Genomic DNA, 23,751 nt, shown 5'->3' on the forward strand with positions numbered 1-23,751 from the left:
ATTACCATTGGATAGCACAACTCCAACCTCTTAAAAGCAGGTCTTGATGGAATCAAACTGATGAGCAATTAACTTCACCACCCACCAAAATAAAGTCCAATGTTCTTTAAAAGAAGACAACACAGGGTAGCCAAAATAGGTCAGTTGGGAGAGCATTAGACTGAAGATCCAAAGAAGACAACACAATGCAGACACTTGTCAATATCAAATAAAAAATAACTAGACATGCTAAAAAGTGGACCAAAAAAAAAAAAAACCTACAACAAGGAGAAGAATTAGTTAAGAGAAACAGACCTAGAAATGACAAGGTAATAGAATTAGTGGACAAGGGTGTTAAAACAGACTTTATTATTATGTATAAGTATTTAAAGGAAAACAATAAAAGAATCAGAAGAAAAGTGAAAGGTATAAAAAGAACCAAATGAAACTTCTAGAGATGAAAACTACAATATCTGAACTGAAGATTTTGCTGGATAGGATTAACAGCAGATTAGGCACTGCAGAAGAAAAGATTAGTAAACCTAGCAATTGAATTGATCCAAGATGAACCACAGAGAGAAAAAAAAGACTGAAAAAAATAAAGGAGAAGAGGTTCAGTGATCTGTGGGATAATATAAAATTATCTACTGTAAATGGGAAAAGGAAGAGGGGGCAGAAAAAATATTTGAAGAAATAATGGCTGAAATACTTTAAGATTTGATGAAAACTATATTTCATAAATCCAAAACCTTAAAAGCTCATAAAGAAATTAAGGCACATAATAGTCAAATTGCTGAAAACCAGCATTGAAGAGAACCTTAAAAGCAGTTAGAGAAAAATACAGATTTGACAAAGAGGAACAAACATAAGAGAGACAATACATTTCACCTCAGAAACTTTTCTAGCCAGAAAACAATGAAATAACATCTTTAGAGTGCTGAAGAAATAAAGTCACCTTAGAATTCTGTATCCATTGAAAATGTCCTTCGAAAACAAAAGTGAAATAAAAACTTTATCAGACAAACAAAACTTGAGGGAATTATTTTGCCAGCAGATACATACTACAAGAGTGTTAAAGAAAATTATTCAGGCTAAAACAAAATGATACCAGATGAAAACTTGGAGTATAGTGTGCCAGAAGTGCTAAATATGTGGACAAATATACAAGATTTTGTTTCTTTAAAAAGTTAATTTCACTGTATAAAAAATATTATAATGTATTTTTGAGAATTATCAAATATTAGAAGTAAAATGTATGACAATAACTTGAAGGACAGGGTGAGGAAAATAGCAGTTCATAGTTGTAAGGGTTTTATGTTGTATACAAAGTGATATAATATTATTTGAATATATATTATGAGTTAAAATACATATCGTAAAGGGTAACGCAATCACTAAAAGTTTAATAAGTTAAGAAAAAATATGTATCACTGACAGTGCTATGTATAAATGGAATACTAAGAAGTATCAATTAATTCAAAAGAAGCAGGAAAGGAAGAAAAAAGTAACAAGAAAAGATGAGACAAATAGAACACAAATAGTAAATGGCAGATTTAAACTTAACCATATTGATAATTATACTAAATATAAATGGTCTAAAAACTCCAATTAAAAGTCAGAGATTGTCAATCTAGATTTAAAAGGTAAGATTATATTACATGCTTTGTGTAAGAAAACCACTTTAGGGCTTCCCTGGTGGCGCAATGGTTGAGAGTCCGCCTGCCGATGCAGGGGACACGGGTTCGTGCCCCGGTCTGGGAAGATCCCACATGCCGCGGAGCAGCTGGACCCATGAGCCATGGCCGCTGAACTTGTGCTCCACAATGGGAGAGGTCACAACAGTGAGAAGCCCACGTACCGCAAAAAAAAAAAAAAAAGAAAACCACTTTAAATATATAGACCAGGTACGTTAAAATAAAGAGGATGGAAAAAGATATACTATGCAAACTCTAATTACAAGAAAGCTGGAGTAGCTATATTAATATTAGACAAAGCAGACAACTAGGAACAAGAAAGGAGCTTTCATAATGATAAAGGAGTCAATTCATCAGGAAGATATGACAATCTTAAATGTAATAGAGCTTCAAAATACATGAAACAAAACCTGACAGAATGAGTCAGAAGTCTGGGAATCACTTAAATTCTTTGAAATTAATAAGTTGTGTGGCATTGGGGAAATCATTTAATTAACCAAAAGAGACCATATGTTAGTCATAAAACAAGTGCTAACAAATTTAAAAGTATTGCAATCATAGAATTTGTCCTTTGACCATAGTGAAATAAAATTAGAATTGAATAAGAGCTATTTGGGAAATCTCCATATATTTAGGAATTAAACAACACACTTCTAAGCAACATATGGATTGGGAATTCCCTGGCAGTCCAGTGGTTAGGACTCTGTGCTTCCATTGCAGGGGGCATGGGTTCGACCCCTGGTTGGGGAACTAAGTTCCTGCATGCTGTCTCGCGTGGCCAAGGGGAAAAAAAAAACAACACATGGGTGGTCAAAGAAGAAATCACAAGGAAATTTAGAAAACATTTTGAACGAAAATGAAAATAAAAACATGTATCAAATTTATGAGTTGTTAAAGCAGAATCCCAAGGGAGATGTATAGTTAAATGTTTATATCAGAAAAGAAAAAAGGTCTAAAATCAATAATCTAAGAGTATACCTTAAAAAGAAAGAAAGAACAAATTAAACCTGAAGAAAATAGAAGGGAGAAGATAAAGACGAAAGCAGAAATTAATGACATATAAAAAAAATAACAGAGTCAACGAAACTGAAAACTGGTTGGTAAATTTCAACAAAATGTATAAACCTCTAGCTAGATTCATTAAGAAAAAAAAAAGGTCAAAGACACAAACTGTCAATATCAGGAATGAAAGTGGGATGTGCTACAGATGCTATAGACATCACAAGGATGATAAATGAACATATGAATAATTTTACATACATAAATTTAACAACTTAAATGAATGGGCAAATTCTATAGAAGATACAACTTACCAAATATGACTGAAGAAGAAGTAGAAAACCTGAATATCCTTAAATCTAGTAAAGAAATTAAATGTATAAATTAAAAAATTTCCCACAAAGAAAACATGGATTCACTTGTGAATTCTATCAAATATTTAAGAAAGAAGCATACCAATGTTTCACAAACTCTTTCAGAAAATAGGAGGATGAAATACTTCCAAACTCATTTCAAGAGGCCAGCATCACCTTGATATGAAAATCTGACAGTAACATTACAAGAGAGAAAAAAAGAAAAACAACTATAGATCAGTATGCCTCATGAACATAGTCACAAAAACCCTTAGCAAAATACTAGCAAATTGAGCCTAGCAATCTCTTAAAGAAATAATGCATCATGACCAAAGGAGTAAGGGTTATTTCAGGAATGTAAGAAAATCTAGAGGAAGACCATTGAAGGTAGGGGTGTATGCCAACGAGAAGTAAAGATAGGGCTTCCCTGGTGGCGCAGTGGTTGAGAGTCCGCCTGCCGATGCAGGGGACATGGGTTCGTGCCCCGGTCTGGGAGGATCCCACATGCCGTGGAGCAGCTGGGCCCGTGAGCCATGGCCGCTGAGCCTGCGCGTCCAGAGCCTGTGCTCCGCAACGGGAGAGGCCACAGCAGTGAGAGGCCCGCGTACCGCAAAAAAAAAAAAAAAAAAAAAAAAAAAAAAGAAGTAAAGATAAAGAGGGAACAATAGTCTTGATTTCCATTCTTGTTTAGAGCAGCTGACATTTCTGAGCATTTACCACATTCCAGGAAGCATGTTCAGAGTGGTATGTGAATTATCTCATTTAGCCTCTGCAAGAACCCTGTGAGGTAGGCACCATTTATAAATAAGTAAACTAAAGCACAGAAAAACTTAAAAGCCTGTCCACAGTCCCATAGCTATTAAGGTTTGGACCTTTGTTGTCTGTCTCCAGATCCTGCACTCTTTACTAATGTACTCTCTACACAGAACAGCTCATTTTCTGTGCTTTTGCCTAGCAGGACTTATTTCATCACTTCTAAACATTTATCCACTTTTTCAGTCCATAATTAAGAACTGCCATCTGAGTCAAAATATTAAGCAGTTCCAAATGCAAAATACTTCTAAATAAAAATATGTTTATTAAACTATAAAACTCATAATACTAGAGTGGGAGATGTGCTGCATTATACCCTCCTAAGTTTTTATGTGGCTACAAATGTTGCCATCTCCAAGAATTGGAAAGAATACTTTCCCTTCTTTATGTGTAGGACAAAATGCTTTTACTTTTTCCCATGTGTAGACCTAGATTTCAATGCTGGCACTATGACTTGGGCAAGGTCTTTAAGCTCTCTGGGCTTTAGTTCTCAGATTTGTAAGATGGAATGGTTCTGCCTCCCGAAAGGGGTAGTGTGAGGATGAGGAAGGCATCCAGGTATTCTTTTCTTCTCTCTGCTTCTCCCTAGCTTTTCTCCTCCATGATGCTTCTTCAGAGTTTCAAAAGTTTGACCTTCTCCAGAAAAGCCGTTTTCAGACTTTTCTGGACCATAGTCCCCGGTAAGAAATAACTTTACTTCACAAACCAGTAGACACATTATACACATACGTATATATAATGAAAATGATCTCTTAGTTTATTGTACAAACTAGGAAAGTTATTATTTTTTTAAAGTAACTATGCTGAGCCAACAGGAATAAACTGGGGATGTTATGGGAAAATTGGGCCACGTGTCACAAAACCACTTACCCTTATTCATTTTGATGCACTCTTATTTTATCAAGTATTCTAGTTAATTAAAAATATTTAAGTTGAAATATAGTTGATATAGTTAATTTTAAAAATGCTTTTCAGACCTACTAAATAGATTTTGTAACTGACAAATGAGCCCCTACCCAAGCATTTTTATTCGCTTTAGAGAATAACTTATCTGACCATTCCAATATTCCTGGGATCCAGAAGTGTTGAAGAACAGCATACACAAATATGGAGAATCTCTAGAGAACCCAGGTGCAGGACAAGATGCGTTCTGATTGTCATAGTCACACTCATTCCAACTCTGTTTCTGTTCATTCATTCATTTATTATCCATTCTTTCATCCCCTCATTTATCAAATACTTTGAGCACTTTTTTTTTTTTTTTTTTTTTTTTTTTTGCGTTACGCGGGCCTCTCACTGTTGTGGCCTCTCCCGTTGCGGAGCACAGGCTCCGGACGCGCAGGTTCAGCGGCCATGGCTCACGGGCCCAGCCGCTCCGCGGCATGTGGGATCCTCCCGGACCGGGGCATGAACCTGTGTCCTGTGCATCGGCAGGCGGACTCTCAACCACTGCACCACCAGGGAGGCCCCTTTGAGCATTTTCTATTGGGTTGGCCAAAAGTTTCCTTTGGTTTTTAGGTAAAAATAAAAGACACATTTTTCATTTTCACCAAGAACTTTATTGAACAATGTATTCACCATTTTCTTCCACTACCTTCTGCCATTTTTCTGGCAACTTCATAACTCCATCTTCCCAAAACTTTTTATCTTTTTGAGCAAAGAACTGTTCCAGGTGCCTTTTATAGTCTTCCAGGGAATTGAAATTTTTTTCATTAAGAGAATTTTGTAAAGACCGAAATAAATGGAAATCCAAAGGTGCAATGTCTGGTGAATACGGCAGATGAATCAGAACTTCCCAGCCAAGCTGCAACAGTTTTTGCCTAGTCATCAAAGAAACATGCGGTCTTGCATTATCCTCATGGAAGATTATGTGTTTTCTGTTGACTAATTCCAGACGCTTTTCGACGAGTGCTGCTTTCAATTGGTCTAATTGGGAGCAGTACTTTTTGGAATTAATCATTTGGTTTTCCGGAAGGAGCTCATAATAGAGGACTCCCTTCCAATCCCACCATATACACAACATCACCTTCTTTGGATGAAGACCAGCCTTTGGTGTGGTTGGTGATGGTTCATTTCACTTGCGCCACAATCTCTTCTGTTCCACATTATTGTACAGTATCCACTTTTCATTGCCGGTCACAATTTGTTTTAAAAACAGAACGTTTTCATTACGTTTCAGTAGAGAATAGTATGCAGAAATATGGTCAGGAAGGTTTATTCGCTTAACTTATGTGGAACCCAAACATCAAAGTGATGAACATAACCAAGCTGGTGCAAATAATTTTTCAGTGCTTGATTTGGATATTTTGAGTATGTTGGCTATCTCCCGCGTGGTATAACATTGATTGTTCTCAATTAATGTCTCAGTTTGATTGCTATCAACTTCAGTTGGTCTACCCTACCATGGAGCATCATCCAGTAAGAAAGCTCCAACACGGAACTTTGCAAACCACTTTTGACACGTTCGATCAGTCACAGAACCTTCTCCATACACTGCACAAATCTTTTGGTGCGTTTCAGTTGTGTTTTTACCTTTCTTGAAATAATAAAGCATAATACATGGAAAATGTTGTCTTTTTCTTCCATCTTCAGTATTAAAATGGCTACCCAAAAATTCACTAATTTTGATAAGATTGTTTTTTAATGCATGCTGATATGACAGCTGTCACAATACAATCTAACAAAATTGTTTCGAATGAAGTTAAAGACAACTGAGTGCTACTAGAGCCATCTTACAGGAAAAACCGAATGAATCTTTTGGCCAACCCAATATATCACCAAGTGCTGGAACCAATCAGATACTGGGTGCTGGGACTTGGTCCCCTCTCTTAAGGAGTTTCTGTAGTTCAGTAGGGCTGGCACATGCGTGGACAGATCGTTACAGGACAAGGAGATGAGTGACGTCGTACAGAGATGATCTAAAGGTTGTAGGAACGTGGAAGAAAGCTCCACCAACTTTGCGGGGGAGGAACAGAGGGTTCAGAGGAAAAGAGTAACATTTAGAAGTATGACGTTCTTGAGAAGGACGGTGAAGCACAGAAGGTGGGAGGAGCTACTGCAATCTGGCGGCCATGCCCTCAATGCAGCTCACGCACAGGCATACACGATACCGGGGTTGATGTGTGGCTGTATCTACTTCCCTTGTGTTTCTCAAATTTATTTTAGACTTCATGAGAGTACTCACACCCTTTCTATTTCGGTCTCCGTATTTTTTTTTAACACACAGTGAACGGGTGCTAGCTCCCCCTTCTCTTTCTCTTTTCTTATCCAACTCACCCGGCTTTATATTTCTCCAAGACACTTTTCACCTTCTAAGTATCCTTATAATTTACTTATCTATTATGTTTACTCTCTGTTTCCTCTTCCTAGAATGTAAGCTCAGAAAGGAGAAGATTGGTCTATTTTGTTCACTGTGGTGTCCCCCTGCTCCTGGAAAAGTGCCTAGTACACATACAGTGGGTCCCTGATAAGTAATGGGAATGACCTGAAATAGCCAATTTCTGTATCGAGGACATATTTGAAGGAAAATGTATAGGAAAATAAAAGCCTACAAGGGACCATTGACAATAGCATCATTTTTCTCCCTCCCTTCAACAGTATTTATTGATCACCTGCTCTGTGTCAACCCTACTCTGAGCACTGGGATTTCAGAGCTGAACAGAACAGATCCTATTTCTATCTTTATGGCACTCACCTGCCAGAGGGAAGCAGATGTTAATGAACTATGTAATTGCAAATTTGGGATAAGTGCTTAGAAAAAAAGTAGAGGGTGCTATGAAAGCATGAGACAGCAGCACATGACTTGGCCTGGATGATCCAGGAAGTTATTTTTAAGCTGAGTAGAAGTTCACTCAAGGAAAGAGGGGGAGAGAAAGCATTGGAGCAGAAGAAACAGAATAACAAAGATTGCAGAGTGGGAGAGAGAGTGCCTCTAGTGTTCCAGGTATGGCTATAGCCAGAGGGAGGGAGGAGGGACTTAGCGTAAGAGAAGAGGTAGATGAGCAGACCAGGTAGCTCCAGGTAGCTGCACATGTCAAGTGGCTGGCTTTTTAGTTCAAGAGCAAAGGGGAGCCTTGAGTGGGGTGTAAGCTGGTGGATGTTGAAATGAAAAGATAGCTCAGGTTAAAGTGCAGACAGGGGATAAGGGAGGAGGGCAGATAGGATGTGGGGAGGCAAGTTGGGAGGGTGCTGCAGTGGTCAAAGCAAGATGTGATGGTTGGAGTGGAAATGAAGAGACATGCGTAGAGTAGAGAAATATTTATGAGATAAAATTGAAGTCAGTGGCTTTTCCATGGTCTCAAATAAATAAATTACGGCTTGTATGTATAAGGTTTTTGGATGTTTTGATGAACCAAAATGTAAATAAAGAAGCGTCTTGAGTGGTTTGTCAGCATTCTCTGTGATATGTGTCCAAATATTAGTAAGAAGTGAGCCCCATCTACAATGATCTAGTACCCCCTATGTGGCTGGGGGTCCTTCTGGGGAGGGAAACGAGGGAGTGTTATTGGGAAAGTTAATATTGATGAGGGTAAGATAAGAAAAGATGTGTGTGTGTGTGTGTGTGTGTGTGTGTGTACATGCATATAACTAAACACGGAACCCTGCCCTCACTCCTTTCACATCCTTCCTTCTATTCCTGCTTCTTTCTTTTCACATGTTCCTCTCAGCTTACAGAGTTTAAGATCAGTGGTTCTCAATATTTCTGGGACCTTATCCTGAGAATAAGGCACATCCAATACACACAGAAAATTTCATACCATATATCAGGGGCTCTGGAACCCCAGATTTAAGAATCTCTGACCTGTAGAGTTTGTAAAAAGTCAATTCATAGACAAAAATAAATATATTTATCCAATAAATATATGAAAGATGATCAAGCTTACTAACAATCAGTTGAGCCAACCATGAGATAACATCTCTCATCTATCAGATGGGTAAAGGTTCAAAACTTGATAATACCAAGCTTGGCCATAGTTGGGGGAAATGAACACTCTTGTATACTCTGGATGAAAACAAAATGAAACAACTTCTTAGGTCCTTTAACCTAGTAATTCCAATCCTAAGAAAACATCCTTTAAGAAAACAAACATAGGTGTGCAATAGTCAAGGACGTACACTGCAGCAATGACAGAAAATTAGGAACTGCCTAAATGACCACCAACAGGGAAATGGATAAATACATGTGAAACATACCCTTACCGTATAGTGGAATACTATGCAGTCCAAAAGAATGAGATCAATCTGGACTGACGATATATTAAGCGAAAAAGTCAAGTTGCAGACCAAGATATGTAGCACAATGCATTCTCTATTAGAGAACTCACAAAAAGATCTGTGTTATATGTAAATGCTTTTGTATATATTTAGAACATATATACATGGATTTACATGAAACTCTTCATAGTGATTAACCCTGGGGAGTAAGATTTGGTTGAGGGGATGGGGAGAAGTCAGGCTTGAAATGAAATTTTCCTCTTTTATTTTATGTACTTCTCTACTGTTTGAATTTATTTTAACGAGCCTGTATTACATGATCTTAATTCTTAAAAAATAAAGGTAACGGGCTTCCCTGGTGGCGCAGTGGTTGAGAGTCCGCCTGCCAATGCAGGGGACGCGGGTTCGTGCCCCGGTCCGGGAAGATCCCACATGCCGTGGAGCGGCTGCGCCTGTGAGCCATGGCCGCTGAGCCTGCGCGTCCGGAGCCTGTGCTCCGCGACGGGAGAGGCCACAGCGGTGAGAGGCCCGCATACCGCAAAAAAAAAAAAAAAAAAAAAAAAAAAAAATAAAGGTAACATAGGAATTTCTCACCTTGAGCTTCTTTTCAACTGTACAGCTCTCCTTTAAACTTTGAGATGGAAGAAGAGACAAGCCATAGATGTAGCTCAGTCTCTTCCTCTGATTATGATATTTTTGTGACATCCCATTGTGTTGGGGATTGAGTCCAAACTCCTTAACTTAGCACTGCAGGTTTTCCTGGATTTGGCCGCTTGCCAGCCTCTCCAGTGTCTTCAGCCATCTGCCAACACGTAGACTCTGCCCTCGCTGGAACTCACCAGGGCGTGGAGTTCCTGGGATTCTCCATGGTTTCTGATACACGTTCACTTTCACAGGCTGATCGTTTGCCTGTAATGACATCCTCAGCTGCCTAACACGCGTCCTGTCCTTCAAGACTCAGTTTCAGCATCACCTTCTCCAGAAGATCTGGCCCCCTAGCCACCTCCAGCCCAGTGGTTAGGGTGCTGCTAAGTGCTCCGTGTCTTGAGGCATACCTCCCATATTATACCACTTTTTGTGCCCTACTGCCACTTTAGTATCTGTTTCTTCTAGGTGAGAACACCCTGAGGACAGAAGCTGTGCTTTGTGTCACTGTGTTCCCGGTGCCTGGCTACAGGAGGCCCCCACTAAGTCGGAGGGTAAAATGCCCACACCCCCTTTCCGGGATCCTCAGAGAAGTATGAGACACTGAATTTTAAAATTTCTTGCGAATTACTTTTTCACATGGAGCCTAAATTGAAATTTAGAATCACAAAACCACAGCACTTTCTAAACGGAAAGGACTTAGAAGTTATCTAGAGGAGTTGTTTTCAATTAAGAGTCTGTAGACTAGTGCAAGTTTCCACACTCCAAGGAAAAATGAGAAAAATATGAGCAATGGAGCAGATTAAAAAAAATTCAGGTTAAATGCATTCAGTTTAAATAATATTTCCTATTCTGAGATTATCTCTCCCTCTCATTTTAAGGTTAGTTATGAATTATATGCTTGTAGTTTTAATTGTTCTATTAAATCAAAAATTCTGGAAACTCCAGCCCTTGTGTCTTTCCCCTCAGAACTAAGACCCAGAGAGATTGTGGCCCTGCTCACAGCCAAACCAAGAAATAAACATTTCAGTCTGGTATCTTTCTGCTGTTGTGTGTAATGCAATTGTGTACATTCAAAAATTTTATAGCTATGTTTGTTGTGATTGGTTTTCCGTTCAGCATTTTAAATTAAGGAATGAAATAATCGGTTAACATATTTGTTGTGTTATAATCAGAAACAGGCTTGCTCTCTGAGAAGTATCTATAACCATATGACATTGCTGTCTGTCAGTATTTGGTGAGGTTTTAAGAAATGTCAGAGTCTTGAAATTATATCTATGTAATATTAATATTGAGTTTGATATGGCAATAAAGACTGTTTTCTTTCAAGTTTTGGATGCTTCTTAAGTTTGAAGGTGTTCTAAGCACCTTAAAGAAAGAATTTAAAGAGACTTTGGATTCGGCTATTGATGTAATTCTGATCTTAAACATCTGAATACTGTCCAGCAAAAAAATTCCACTTCTAAAAGTTTATCATAATAAAATAATGAGAAATGCATGCAGAAATGCATGTATAAAGGTATTCATTAAAACATTTGTGTTAATGAAGATTAGAAAAAAAATAAATGTCCAGTTATAAAGAATTGGTTAAATATTTCGATCTAGTCATTTTACAGAAGGTGCTTTGGTTATTAAATATGGCTATATTTTTATCTTCTTCTATATACTGTATTTTCTAATTTTTATCTACCACAAACATTTTGTACTTATATAACTGAAAAATCTGACATTATAATTTAATAGCTAATCAAAGTTGAGTATATGAAACTCTGTTACAATTTTTTAACTTTAGCTTTTACATCTTCTGTTTTTATGTAGTTTAGCTTAACTTCAGCACCTGACACTGAGCTGCTATAGAACAGCACACACTCCAATGGAAAGCTGTCATTTTCATTTTGAACACTGTGTTCTCCTGCAAGTTCACATCTGAGGCCTGTACATTCTAATCAAGTATCAAGAAGGACACGCACAACCATAAACTCAAAGATCTAGAAAACATTTGAAGATGTAATCAGTTGAAATATTCCTTTTTTTCTCTAGACCTGGCTGCATCTTAGCTCGGAGTAAGAATTTTGGCCATGGCTTTTGCCAGGGTTGCAGCCTAAAAGCCAGAATGAATAGTATCTTTAGTATTTGCAGCTCAGAATTCTCTCTCTGAAAGAGGAAGACAAGAGGTGCCTGATTCCATCACAGCTATGTATGCCTGTGTGTGCCCCTGTGTGCACACGAGTGTGTGTGCATGTATGTGTGTGTCTGAGAGAGGAGGGAGAAGGGGAGAGGAGGCGAGGGGATGGGGGAGAGGCAGAGAGAGAAAGAGAGAGAAACTGAGTGGGATTGTGTAAAGGGTTTCTGTTATCTTCGGCACTAGGTTAATTTGTCCTTTTAAAGTTCTTATAGACTCTGACAGTTCTTCCTAGTAGTTGTCCTACTTTTAATTAATTAATTAATTAATTGTTCAATGTCTGACTCCCTTTCTAGAAGGTAAGAGACATGAGGGCAGGAGCCATGTCTCCACCCCCATCTCTGTTTCCTTAGTTCCTAGCACAGTGCTTTTTGCATATGTAGTGAGGATTTAATAAATATTAGTTGAATAAATGCATGCATAGATCTCAAAAAAACCTTATTTTTTTTTTACCTTGTCTAACCACAGCGTCTGTGGCTGCTGTAGCTTCCCCCTCACCCTTCTTCCAGCTGCTTCTTAAAGCCATTTTTAGGACAGGAGAGGACCATTTCCGCAGACTGAAGGAGGTGCTTGTCGGTTACTTCTGCAGCAGGAGGGTTGACCCACCCTCCATCCATTGAGAGCTTCGAAAGGTGAGACCTAGCCTTCAGCCCTGTTTTTTTTTTTTTTTTCTGCTTAAAAATTTTATTTTATTTTATTATTATTTTTTTACATCTTTATTGAAGTATAATTGTTTTACAATGACGTGTTAGTTTCTGCTTTATAACAAAGTGAATCAGTTATACATATGTTCCCATATCTCCTCCCTCTTGCGTCTCCCTCCCTCCCACCCTCCCTATCCCACCCCTCCAGGTGGTCACAAAGCACAGAGCTGATCTCCCTGTGCTATGTGTCAGCCCTGTTTTATGGACGTTAGGATCGGTGTTTGCACATCCCTTCTTAGCTGCTCCTATGCTCTAGATAGTTCCGTGACAAAAGCCAAGCATCTATTTCACCGTCTGCAGAAATATAGGGCTGTCGCCTTTTTAGGGAGGCTGATTTGGATGCCAGTGTGACTGTGGGAACCCCAGCTCTCTCATAGACAAAGTACACATCCATCTTTAATTTGTGCAACATGCTAGGCTTTGCCTCGGGGAAGCTTGGTGCAGGCAGGCATTTTTGTCTGTGCTCTTCACTGCTGTCTCCATCCCTAAGGACAGGGCTTGAATGCCCACTCTGTGGGCCCTCAGTAACTATTTGCTGAATGAGTGAATGAATGATGAAATAGCCTCATAGCCGGTGAATGTCGTCTTGTGTTTGATGCGCCATTTTGCCTGTATTTCACCCAGTTAAGAACTTGAAATGTGTGCTGTTTATGAAGAGGGCAACCTTTTGCTCACCCTTCCCACCCCCAATCCCCCATCACAGTTCTGATACTCTGCTGCACAGTCCTTCTAAACTGGATGCCATTTCTCCCATTTTCCTTTAGAGAACAGGCCAAACCATAAATGTTGGTAATCATGTGCTAGTGAGTATGTTGTTACAAAATTTCCAAATCTTCTGATCAACCCACAGACTTTACAAGTATAATAAATTCACTTTTTTTTTTTGGTAAAATGCTATACTTTCAAATCAATGTTTTCCATAAGAATACTGATCTTTGCTGTGTGATTCAGAAATCAGAGAACAAATGGTGATAATATATGCTAAAATTAAAATTAGTCCACCTCCTTTTATAAACAAGAAACTTGTCACTTCCCAGTTTGCCTTTTCTCTCAGGAAGTTCAGAGTTATGCCCACTCATGCTACCTATTCTTACCCTCAATTTTCTGAAACAGGGATTTCATCTCTGTTTCCCTTCAGTATTTTGTTATTTTAAACTTAAAAAAAAAAATATATATGGCATTATGCTTTGTTGAAAGTAGCCTCAAATTCTTTTTTGGTAGATGGTAAATTGTAATTAATGAGAAGGTGCTTTTCAAAGCCTGCCTTCCCTGATGGTATCAATGCCTCCCTCTAGCTCACTGGATATCAACCCTCTTCATGAGCCCTATTTTTCCAGTGTCACAGGCACTGGGAAATAGGCATGTTATTGCTAGAATGTAAGCGTACAGCAGAAAGAGCCCCGGGTTTGGAGTCAGCAGAACTGGGCTCTTATTACAACTCCAGGTACTACTGGAGTGGTCTTGGACAAGTCACTTAACCTCGGTTTCTCTTCTATACAGTGGGTATACAATCACTTGCTCTACCAACTACCTTGGGTTCTTGAGATGTAAATGAGATGAGAAGTGTCCATGTGTTTTGTAAACATTGCAGTTGTTTACACAGCTGTGTCTCCACAAGTCTGTATATTCCTTAAGATCAGGGACTACATCTTGTTCATATTTGTGTCCCTAGGGCTCGTCCTGTTTACCAGAACTGAAGCCACAGAGGGCACTGAACGTGGGGGACACTAATTGATTCATTGTTTCCTTTCAGAAAAGTTCCACTGGTGTCTGTTCATTAATAAGCCTTCATTGGTCAGCTGATCTTAATTGAGTACCTTCCATGTGCTTTCTACTACCCCTAGGATATTTAATTGAGGAAAAAGTATGGAGGATAAACACAGAAAAATGAAAATGCACACACACACTGTTACAGATTTGTAAATGTCAGAGGTCACAGAATGGTGGCTTAAGGGCTAAATCTGCCTTTAGATGTGCTTTCTTTGGCTCAAACATTAATTGTTTCAATGTAAACAAATAACTTAAAATCCAGAGATGTGGATTTTGCTTTCTCTTGAAATTGTGAACAGCTGGTCATACCAGGCCGGTCCCTCCACAGGGACAGCTGGCAATACAGCTGCAGCCATTTCAGGCACATCCTCGACAGGCCAGTCCAGAGGCAGCCCTGTCACCCCCCGTTGTCTCCTGAACACCAAGGCAGATAGGAGCTACCATTTACGATCACATTTATTATGCTTGCATTTAGGTGGTAGCACTTACTGCATACCAGGCACTATTCTAAGCTCTTTGGTTACCTATCCATCTAGATATCTACCCATGAATTACAAGTAGGGAAATTGAGGCACAGTTAGTGTGTGGCGGATCAGGATTCAACCCCAGGAGTCTGGCTCGCAGGTTCTGGCTCTTAATCGCTCAGCTATATCACATCTTGGTGGGGAGGGAAGGGTATCAAAAATCATACCTAAGTGCCGTGCAAGGTTGAGCCAGAGCCTCTCGTGCAGGACACTGTGTTCTGTCTAATTAGAGAAAGATTCACAGAAGAAGTGATGTTTGTAGAGTTTTAAAGGTAAAGAGACTCATGAGTCCAGGCAGGTTCAGAGCACCGTGCAGAGACCTCGTTGGAGATCTGAGCATTGGAGCCTTTAGAGCATCTGAGCATTGGAGCATCTGATCCTCCTCATTGGAGGCCTGGCTAACTGAGCTGCGTGAGGGCGCAGACGGAAGACAAGCAGGAGGTGAGGTGTGGCAGCCGGGACTTGGAGCTTGGATCTGATACCCCAGGGAAGGGGACTGCCCTGGGTAGCTGAGGGAGGCCGGCGATAAGGTTGAAGTCCTGTTGGACCAACGTGATGTGGGATGAATCTGCGTTCTTACAGGATCCTGCTGAACTTATTCATTGCTTTCACAATAAAGTCAATTTTGTAACACAGGTGTCCCTATAATACTGGCCTGACTGTTTGCTTCTGCTTCGGTCCCTGAGCGTATGAGCAAACACTTCAGACACTACAGCGAGCAGAAACTTGAGACAGAGCTTATCTTGTAATGCTGGGTTTTGCATCATATCCAGGGTGTGGTGTTACTTTAGAAGGCAAGTTCAATAATGATGTGTTTACGGGTTGAGCAAACAGTGCCTGTGCCCTGCGAGGGCTCAGGATTTATACTTTGAGAGCCCAGCAAACTGATTAATTTAGCTGGTCAGCGGGCTTAGTACCTGGATGTAGCAAATGGTCACCATATATGCAACATATATATGTGTGAATGTGTGTGTGTATATTTACATTGAGTATTTATGTAGCCCCTTGTATTTAATCATACTTATTTACAAAATAGCCCAGGGAAGCTTGGAGATGTTAAGTGAATCAATAAAGCTAATTCAGGCAAGCCTTGGTCATTGACCCACCCAGTGTGTCCTCTCTTGTTTCATGTGATATATTAAATAAAGCATTTTGTGTTTTTGGTGTAACCCAACGATATAATGAAGTGACAAAAATGAATGTTAAAAGCATTTGGGTCACCTAAACTGCCTTCTTTAGAAAATAAAAATGCCTATTAAACAGTTACACTCTTTATTCTCTTGGCCTATTTTTATTTCTCTCTCCAGGAGAGAGATTGGAACCATGTTTATTACTCTGTTCTTAACAGGTCTTGTCAACTACCGTCATACAGTAAGTGTTTATAAGCATCGGTAATAGTGAATTGCAGCCCACACCCCTGCCTAATCTCTGTTGCCCTGCTTTATTGCCCTTAGATAATTTCTTCCATTTCTATTTTTGCCTTTTCAAGGACAATGCAAGGCAGGATAGTTATGTGATTCAGGACTTTTAAACACATTTGAAATATGGCAATCACTTGTTATTCTTGATAACAAACTTAAAGGCAAGCTTTCAAGCACTGACTTGTCTTCTCCCTGCTCATTCCAGCTACTACAGACTTAAAGAGAAGGGCTTTGAAATTATCTCCTTAATTGGGCTGCAGGTCACTGCTATTTGTAGAAGTGGCTTTGGGATGCAGGTGTTGGTTTTGGGGGCCCCCTTTGCTGTGGTTTTATATGTCTTGTTTCCATTGCTACACTGGCTTCAAGGACCAGGCAATATCCTTGGCTTCCTCTGGGGGGAGTGGCAAGGGGCACACGTGGATTGTTCTATTCTCTTTGAGGTAGATGCCATCTGACCCTGGCCCTCCTTTTTTCTGTTCTTTTAGGTGTTCTGGGCTTGAGTTTCTGCTCCTTGTGGAATAGTCATCAGATGTCCACATACAGACTTTTGTTGCACTTAGAGCTATGCTAGGAGAAGCATGAAATTACTTCCCAAAGGATGTGGTTCCTGCCTCCTTGAGAACTAGAAAAGGGAAGGTCGTGGTTGGAGCAGTAACCCATCCTAGGTGACTGTCAGTTTCCTTATTTGTAAAGTGTGAAGGTCAGACAAGATTGCCTCTAACATCTTTTTCTGCTCAAATTTTCTATGAGCCAAAGAAGGCTGAGAACCCATCTAAACTGAGAATCCTGTAATTTTAAGAAATTTCTGGAAGAATGGGATGGTGGCACCAGCCAACAAGACTGAGATAAAGTTTGCAGTCAAATGGAATTAAGGATAAACCCAGTTCTGCCAGTTCCTTGCTCTGCAACCTTTAGCAAGTCACTTCTCTTTGAGCTTTAAGTCTCTCATCTTTAAATGAAAATACTACAGTCTACCTAGCAGAGTTATTGTGTGGATTTAAGACACACACATAGCGTATTTGTAATGCTACATGCATAGCTGACACAGAGGACCCACTCTGTAAATGGTTAAAGTTACTCTGATGACAGTGATCTTATGAGTGTATGGTTTGGGGAATAGCTAAGGGTTTGGAATAGATTTGATCTAAGGAAGATGGCATGTGAAGAAGTCTTTGAAGTTGAAATAGGACTAAGAATGATTTTGAGGATAGGGTAGCTACTGAAAGAAATGATGCCAAGGGTGTGATAAGAAACTGAGGTGAAGGGCACTGATGGGCAAGATCATTTATTCACTTTTTTTCTAGCACTTGCTACAGGTGTAGATACTGTCAAGATACTTTCAATGAGACAATCTCCTCATGGTCAGTATTGTCTTGTGCCTTGTCCAGCATGTTAGCTTCCAGATGCAGTCATTCTCTGTATTCAAAGATGGTGGCATGTTGATGACATATTGTTCCTCTTGCTATCCGTAGTGGATATGGGCGTGTCTGAAAAGACCAACTCAGGATCAAACCCAAATACGCTCCAAAACCCAAATATGGACATTGCTTTTGTTTTGTAGCTACTATCTTGCATAGAGTGCGTGTCGCTTTTATTGTTTCTGCCAACATCTGGATTCTTGGCAACTTCTCCTTACTTTAGATCTTTTTAACCTGGACTCCTCTAGTCTCGGGGGATTTTTGAAGTCCTTGAAATTCTTTGCAGAATTGCATGTATATAAGCCTATGTGCATTTTGGGAGGCGGGGGCGGGGTGGGGACCTGGCCAAAGCAAAGGGATCAGACTCAAAAAAGCCAAGAACTGCTGCCGAATGTGTCTTAGACTAGGAAGGAATTAAAATGGCTTCACAAGATGAAAACATGGTCTAACACAAATACAGAGATATCCCCGAATACCTGTTTGCTTCCATAGCTCTAATAGGTCCGCACCTTCTCCTTTCCTCTAACAAACAGCACAACGGATGAGTCTCTTTGGCAAGATCTTCACAGTTTCCAAGCAGCTCTTCATGACATGATCCGGAGTCTGGTTGAACGGTCTGGAGGGTTTCTGGTGAGTGGATGTGAAGACTTTGCACTTTCTTCATTGTCCCTAGAAAGAGCATTAACAATTAAAAACAATTTAAAAAAATTTCTTTAGGAAGACTAAAGAGTCAGAGAATAGCGTTTCCAGAGAAAGAAATGAAAACTGATTTTGACAACAGCAACTTGGAAGTGTAAAGTAAAAGTGGCAGGGTAAGATTTTTAAAGGAAAAGAAGGAAAAGTACTTGTTATCCAGATTTCATTTGCAAAGAGAATCAGTCCTTTGTGCCTGGCTTTGCCTCTGGGCCAGCAGGGGCCACAGGGCCACGCCCCAAGGTTGGTTTGGGATCCTTTCAGTCTCTTCCTCCTTTTCTTCCTTGCCCTCCTCCTCCCCTTCCTCCTCCTCCCCTTCCTCCTCCCCTTCCTCCTCCTCCTCCCCTCCTCCTCCTCCTCCTCCCCTCCTCCTCCTCCCCCTCCTCCTCCTCCCCTTCCTCCTCTTCCTCCCCCCTCCTCCTCCCCTTCTCCCTCCTCCCCCTCCTCCTCCCCTCCTCCTCCCCCTCCTCCTCCCCCTCCTCCTCCCCTTCCTCCTCCCCCTCCTCCTCCTCCCCTTCTACCTCCTCCCCTCCTCCTCCCCCTCCTCCCCTCCTCCTCCCCCTCCCCCCCTTCCCCTCCCACTCCTTCTTCTCTACTCTCTCACATGTGCGTACACACACACACACACACTCTCATCTTTAAAAGAAGCAAACTTTATCACCAGTGTTAGGATTTGGAACATCTTAAGGAGATGTTGACCACCACAAATATAGATTAGGAAAGGAAGTGAATTTTAGCTGAACCTGTTTTGAAAATACAGAATTTCTGTTTTAAGAACAAGCGGAAATAAATAAATAGAATTTTTTGAGCCTCTGTGAGTCCAAAGCTCCTATTAAGCTTTCTGAGAGAGTCAAAAGGCCAAAGTTTATCATTTGTCAAGTTATTACATAGATGCAATGATTCTATTAGATACTGGCCATAGAAGTTGCTCTCTAGAAGTTTACTTTCTAGTCTGGGAGACAGACCTCACATATGTGGAACAAACTAAGGAGAATAAAGTACAGTCAGACTTCTGAGAAGGGAAGGCTTAAGTAGGCTGGAAGAATGCATTAGATCAGCAACAGACAAATACTGAAAGTACTTCAATAGGGAAATGGGTAAATAAAAGTGGTGGTTTCGAACCATGGAGTACTATTCAGCAGCCAAAAGTATTGAAATAAATCTATATGAAGCCACATGGATAAGTTTCAAAATACTGTTAAATAAATAAAGCAATTTTTAGGATATGTATAGCATTATACCAAATATTTAAGAAAAACACATAAAATAACATCATTTATTCTGTGTGTGTGTGTGTGTGTGTGTGTGTGTGTGTGTGTATTTCTTTTTAAAGATTTGGAAGGAAACACCTTGACTCATAATCATGGTTACTTTTTGAGGATGGAGAGATCAGGATAAGGATGTCAGTCAAAAATCTCTTTAGTTTCCATGTGTTTTGTGCTGATTTTGCATTTCGTAATTTACTCTGCTGACTGGGAGTCTAGAGGCCCAGCTTTCTTCTGCAGAAAGCAGTTGACGGTTTTGTAAATATCTTGCCTTCTCTTAATACACCACATGTCTTCCTGGTAGCCAGGGCCTCTCAGAGGTCCCGAGAGCTGGGTCTCTTCCATTATTTTGAGGCTTCCAGCACAGTAATAAATGAAGAAATGCCAGAAGAATGTTACAATCAGCACAGTACATTTAAAATGTTTATATTTAGCCATTAAAGTTGTTCAATGAGTCCTTTCTCTTCAATCCTATCAGGGTATCTCTGTGATAACATCAAAAGTCTATATTTTAAATCCTGGGCCAATGGTCCTCCTGCTGCACTCCTCCAAGTGGCTCCAGGGAACCAGAGAAAGGCTCTGCGTGAAGCAGGCTGATGGAATGATAGTGGGAGGCATGTGAAGGCAAGCTCTAGTGCCTTCAGTCCTTCCCCAGGGTTCGAGTTTTCCCCCAGGCCTGGCATTTGTATCTATTGGTCTCACCTGAAAAATGGGTTGAGTTTCAGCTCTATGCATGTGTCCTAGAACATCAAATGGAGAAAATTTCACCTTTCCAATCATCCTCCCCTGGCCCCGTCAGGGCATTTAAGGTCAAACGGGCTTTCAGTACACACTGTGTCAGCCCAGCCCAACACTGCCTCCCAACATGTTCAAAGAGAACTGGGGTTAAATGTATCGTCGGTACAGTTTCATAGACTGTAAAATGTCCAACCATTTGATTTTTTAAGTAGGAAATGTTCACCCCAAGAAAAAGTTGCAAAGGGGCATAAAATATTAAAACTTGCATCTATTTCACTTTATAAAAGGGAAATGGATTTCATCTTTAAGTTTTTGCACTTGGTGAAGTTCTCATAAGTATCTGGAGAAGTTGATAGCCTTAGCCAATTATGAACACACTTCTGAAACGTTCTGAAGAGGTTTGTCCCTCTAGTCTCCCTCTTTTTAATATTATATCGAGAGTTTATGTCTAATCTAAAGCATTCTCATTATGACAGCACTACTAATCATTTGAATGAATACATTCATATAAACAAATACTACACTCCAAAAAGAATCAAATGCTAATGCACATTTTATTAGATAAAAAGACAGACAATATAATCATACTTGAATTTCAGGGAATCAAATGTAGTAAAACAAAGTTTACATCAGAGCCCAGGGCCGGGTTTAGGTTAGCCATACATGCCTTCATTTTTCCAAGTTTGGAAAGTTTGCTCATTCGAGCTGAGGGCTACTTCACCAGACTAACAAAAAGGAAAATGTCTATCAGTTTTTTCTTTTGTTCTTTTCAGATCCTGTTCAAGTGCACACAGAACTAGCAGGTTCACCAGAAAAGCTATTGAGCATTTGCTGGAACACATTATGCAGGGTGAATTTCTTCTGGAATGTTGCCAAGGGTTTTTTATGCTTCTGTGGTAGGCATTTCTGGAACATTGTCATTTAGCCAAGCAAAGAACATTTGTTTAAAGGATAGAAAGTGTTTAAAAATTCTTGTTTGTTTAAAAGCAAGTTAAATAGCAATATGAGTTCAGGGTAGGGCAGGGAAAAGCACTTATTTCTCTAAGTGATCTGATTAGGTCATTTAATTTGGGGGGGGGTGTTAACAGAGTCATAGTTTCTCCTAAAATAATTATATATTAATACTGTTTTCTAGAAAGTGTCTTCCAGTGCCTACTTTTCTTTGATGTGATTAGCTGTTTTTTTCAAAACTGAAAATTTACTTTAGAGATTTCTCACGTGTTTGTGTATATAGGAGCTACTAGTAATGGCTAAAAAAATTGGAAGTGCAGAGAACATGCTAAATTAGGATTTCTTTTTTCACTTATAATTCCAGAACTACATCAAAAAAATAAAATAAAAAAGGAAAATGTGAAAATATCTCTAAATTAGAGGAGATAATATTTTTAAAGTATTGCAAATTGGAGTATAAATCCCAAGTTCAAATTTTTTTTTTTTTTATGTTGGGGGTAGGAGTTTATTAATTTATTAATTTATTTTTGCTGTGTTGGGTCTTCGTTTCTGTGCGAGGGCTTTCTCTAGTTGTGGCAAGTGGGAGCCACTCTTCATCGCGGTGTGCGGGCCTCTCACTGTTGCGGCCCCTCTTGTTGCAGAGCACAGGCTCCAGACGCACAGGCTCAGTAGTTGTGGCTCACGGACTTAGTTGCTCCGCGGCATGTGGGATCTTCCCAGACCAGGGCTCGAACCCGTGTCCCCTGCATTAGCAGGCAGATTCTCAACCACTGCGCCACCAGGGAAGCCCCCAAGTTCAAATTCTGACATGTTAAAAAATACAATACATAAACACTTTCCCAGAAATTCTTCTCTAATGAGTAGTAAAATCTTATCCCAAATCACTTCACTTTAAGAAGTTTCATTAATACCAATGTCTGCATCATACTCTCTGTAATACCCAGTGATATATATAAAGGCTCTTATTAAATGTGGCAAGGAAAAATCCTAAGTATAAAAATTTGAATTTTGTCTCTGCCATTCACTGGCTGTGTGATCTTGGGTAAGTTACTTAGCTTCTCTTAGCTTCAGTATCCTCATCAGTAAGATAGGAATAATAATACCTATCTCATGGGACTGTTGTAAGGATCAGAGATGTTTGTAAGGAATCTCAACAGAGCCTAGCATTTTGTAAAGGCTTAAAAAAAATTCATTTTTAAATGAGATAATATTAAAATATATATATATTCATCATTCATTCATCAATATTCATTCCTTTCTCATCTTTCCCAATCCATTCCACCAGTATAAGTCAATCTGGAGACTAAAATAGGCAAAACTGTGATCTAAGTTAGAACTGTGTTGTTTTAGTGTTAGGATATTCCTGGCTGCTTCATTTTACACTTGGACTTTAAATATACAAGTTTCTATAAACATTCTTTAAACAAAGTTAAACTGTTTTTATTTTGATGAAGCTAGGACTGAGTCTGATATAATGCTTGGAGAACTAAATGACATGCAGCAGAATTTTGTTTCTGTAGGGCTGACCCTATCATGAAAATGTACTCAGTGAAAAGTAAATATGGTGCTACCTTCTCCTACTCAGTATTTAAATTAACTCTTAAAGAAAAATATGACAATTCTCCTTTATACCTAAATACTATGGAATTCGCTGCCTCCTGTATTCAAGTTTAGGTTATGATCTTATACTTGGCTCCCTTCAATTGAGTTTTGTTATGTACTTGGCATGTTCCCAGAGCCAAACCTCCCATCTGTAACCTGCACCTACAGTTCACAGTATTCAGCCCAGAGAGCTCTGTACTTCCGGGCCACTCAGGTACCTGCAAGCTTGGGCTATGGGCTTTCACACTAGTTTCTTGGCCAGTTTAGACACTGCAAACATTTGGGCGTTCCAGTTTCTGCAATTTTGCTTTGGTTCTTTAAAAACAGCTCTTCCCCCACCCCTGGCACATCACCATTCTCCAAGGCATTCATTGTGAGATGGGAAGGCTGGTGTCTGTCATTTGCATTCCAGATTGAAATGAACAGAATCTAGACTTTCTCTCTCTCTCTCTCTTTCTTTGGTGCCATGACAAACAAAGGAAGATATGAGATGTGTTTATTTTTTTGTAAAATGCAGAAGTATCATTTCCAGGAGATGTTGAGCTTTCCTCATTTGCTTTGGACTGTTTGCATAAACTATAGCCCCATGCTTTTTTAAATGAACATTTTAAAAAATTAATTAATTAATTTGGCTGTGTTGGGTCTTAGTTGTGGCACGCAGGATCTTCGTTGTGGCATGCGGGGGCTTTCATTGCGGCAAGCGGACTCTTGGTTGCAACGTGTGGGCTTCTTTCTAGTTGTGGCGCATGGGCTCCAGAGTGTGGGGCTCAGTAGTTGCAGCACACA

At 39.7% G+C, this 23,751-nt stretch overlaps 2 long non-coding RNA genes across 2 annotated transcripts in view; both read left to right on the forward strand.

The window, feature by feature from the left end:
• The window catches only part of LOC309821445, a 30,643-nt gene extending 18,210 nt beyond the window's left edge, over positions 1 to 12,433 (forward strand). The window contains exons 3-4 of the long non-coding RNA XR_014296614.1: positions 10,166 to 10,251; positions 12,348 to 12,433. This is a non-coding gene — a long non-coding RNA (uncharacterized lncRNA). The remainder of the gene's footprint in view (positions 1 to 10,165; positions 10,252 to 12,347) is intronic.
• Positions 12,434 to 18,220: 5,787 nt separating this feature from the next.
• The window catches only part of LOC309821446, a 40,503-nt gene continuing 34,972 nt past the window's right edge, over positions 18,221 to 23,751 (forward strand). The window contains exon 1 of the long non-coding RNA XR_014296615.1: positions 18,221 to 18,346. This is a non-coding gene — a long non-coding RNA (uncharacterized lncRNA). The remainder of the gene's footprint in view (positions 18,347 to 23,751) is intronic.

This window comes from Grampus griseus (assembly GCF_964374135.1).
Source record: "Grampus griseus genome assembly, chromosome: 4".
NCBI lineage: Eukaryota > Metazoa > Chordata > Mammalia > Artiodactyla > Delphinidae > Grampus > Grampus griseus.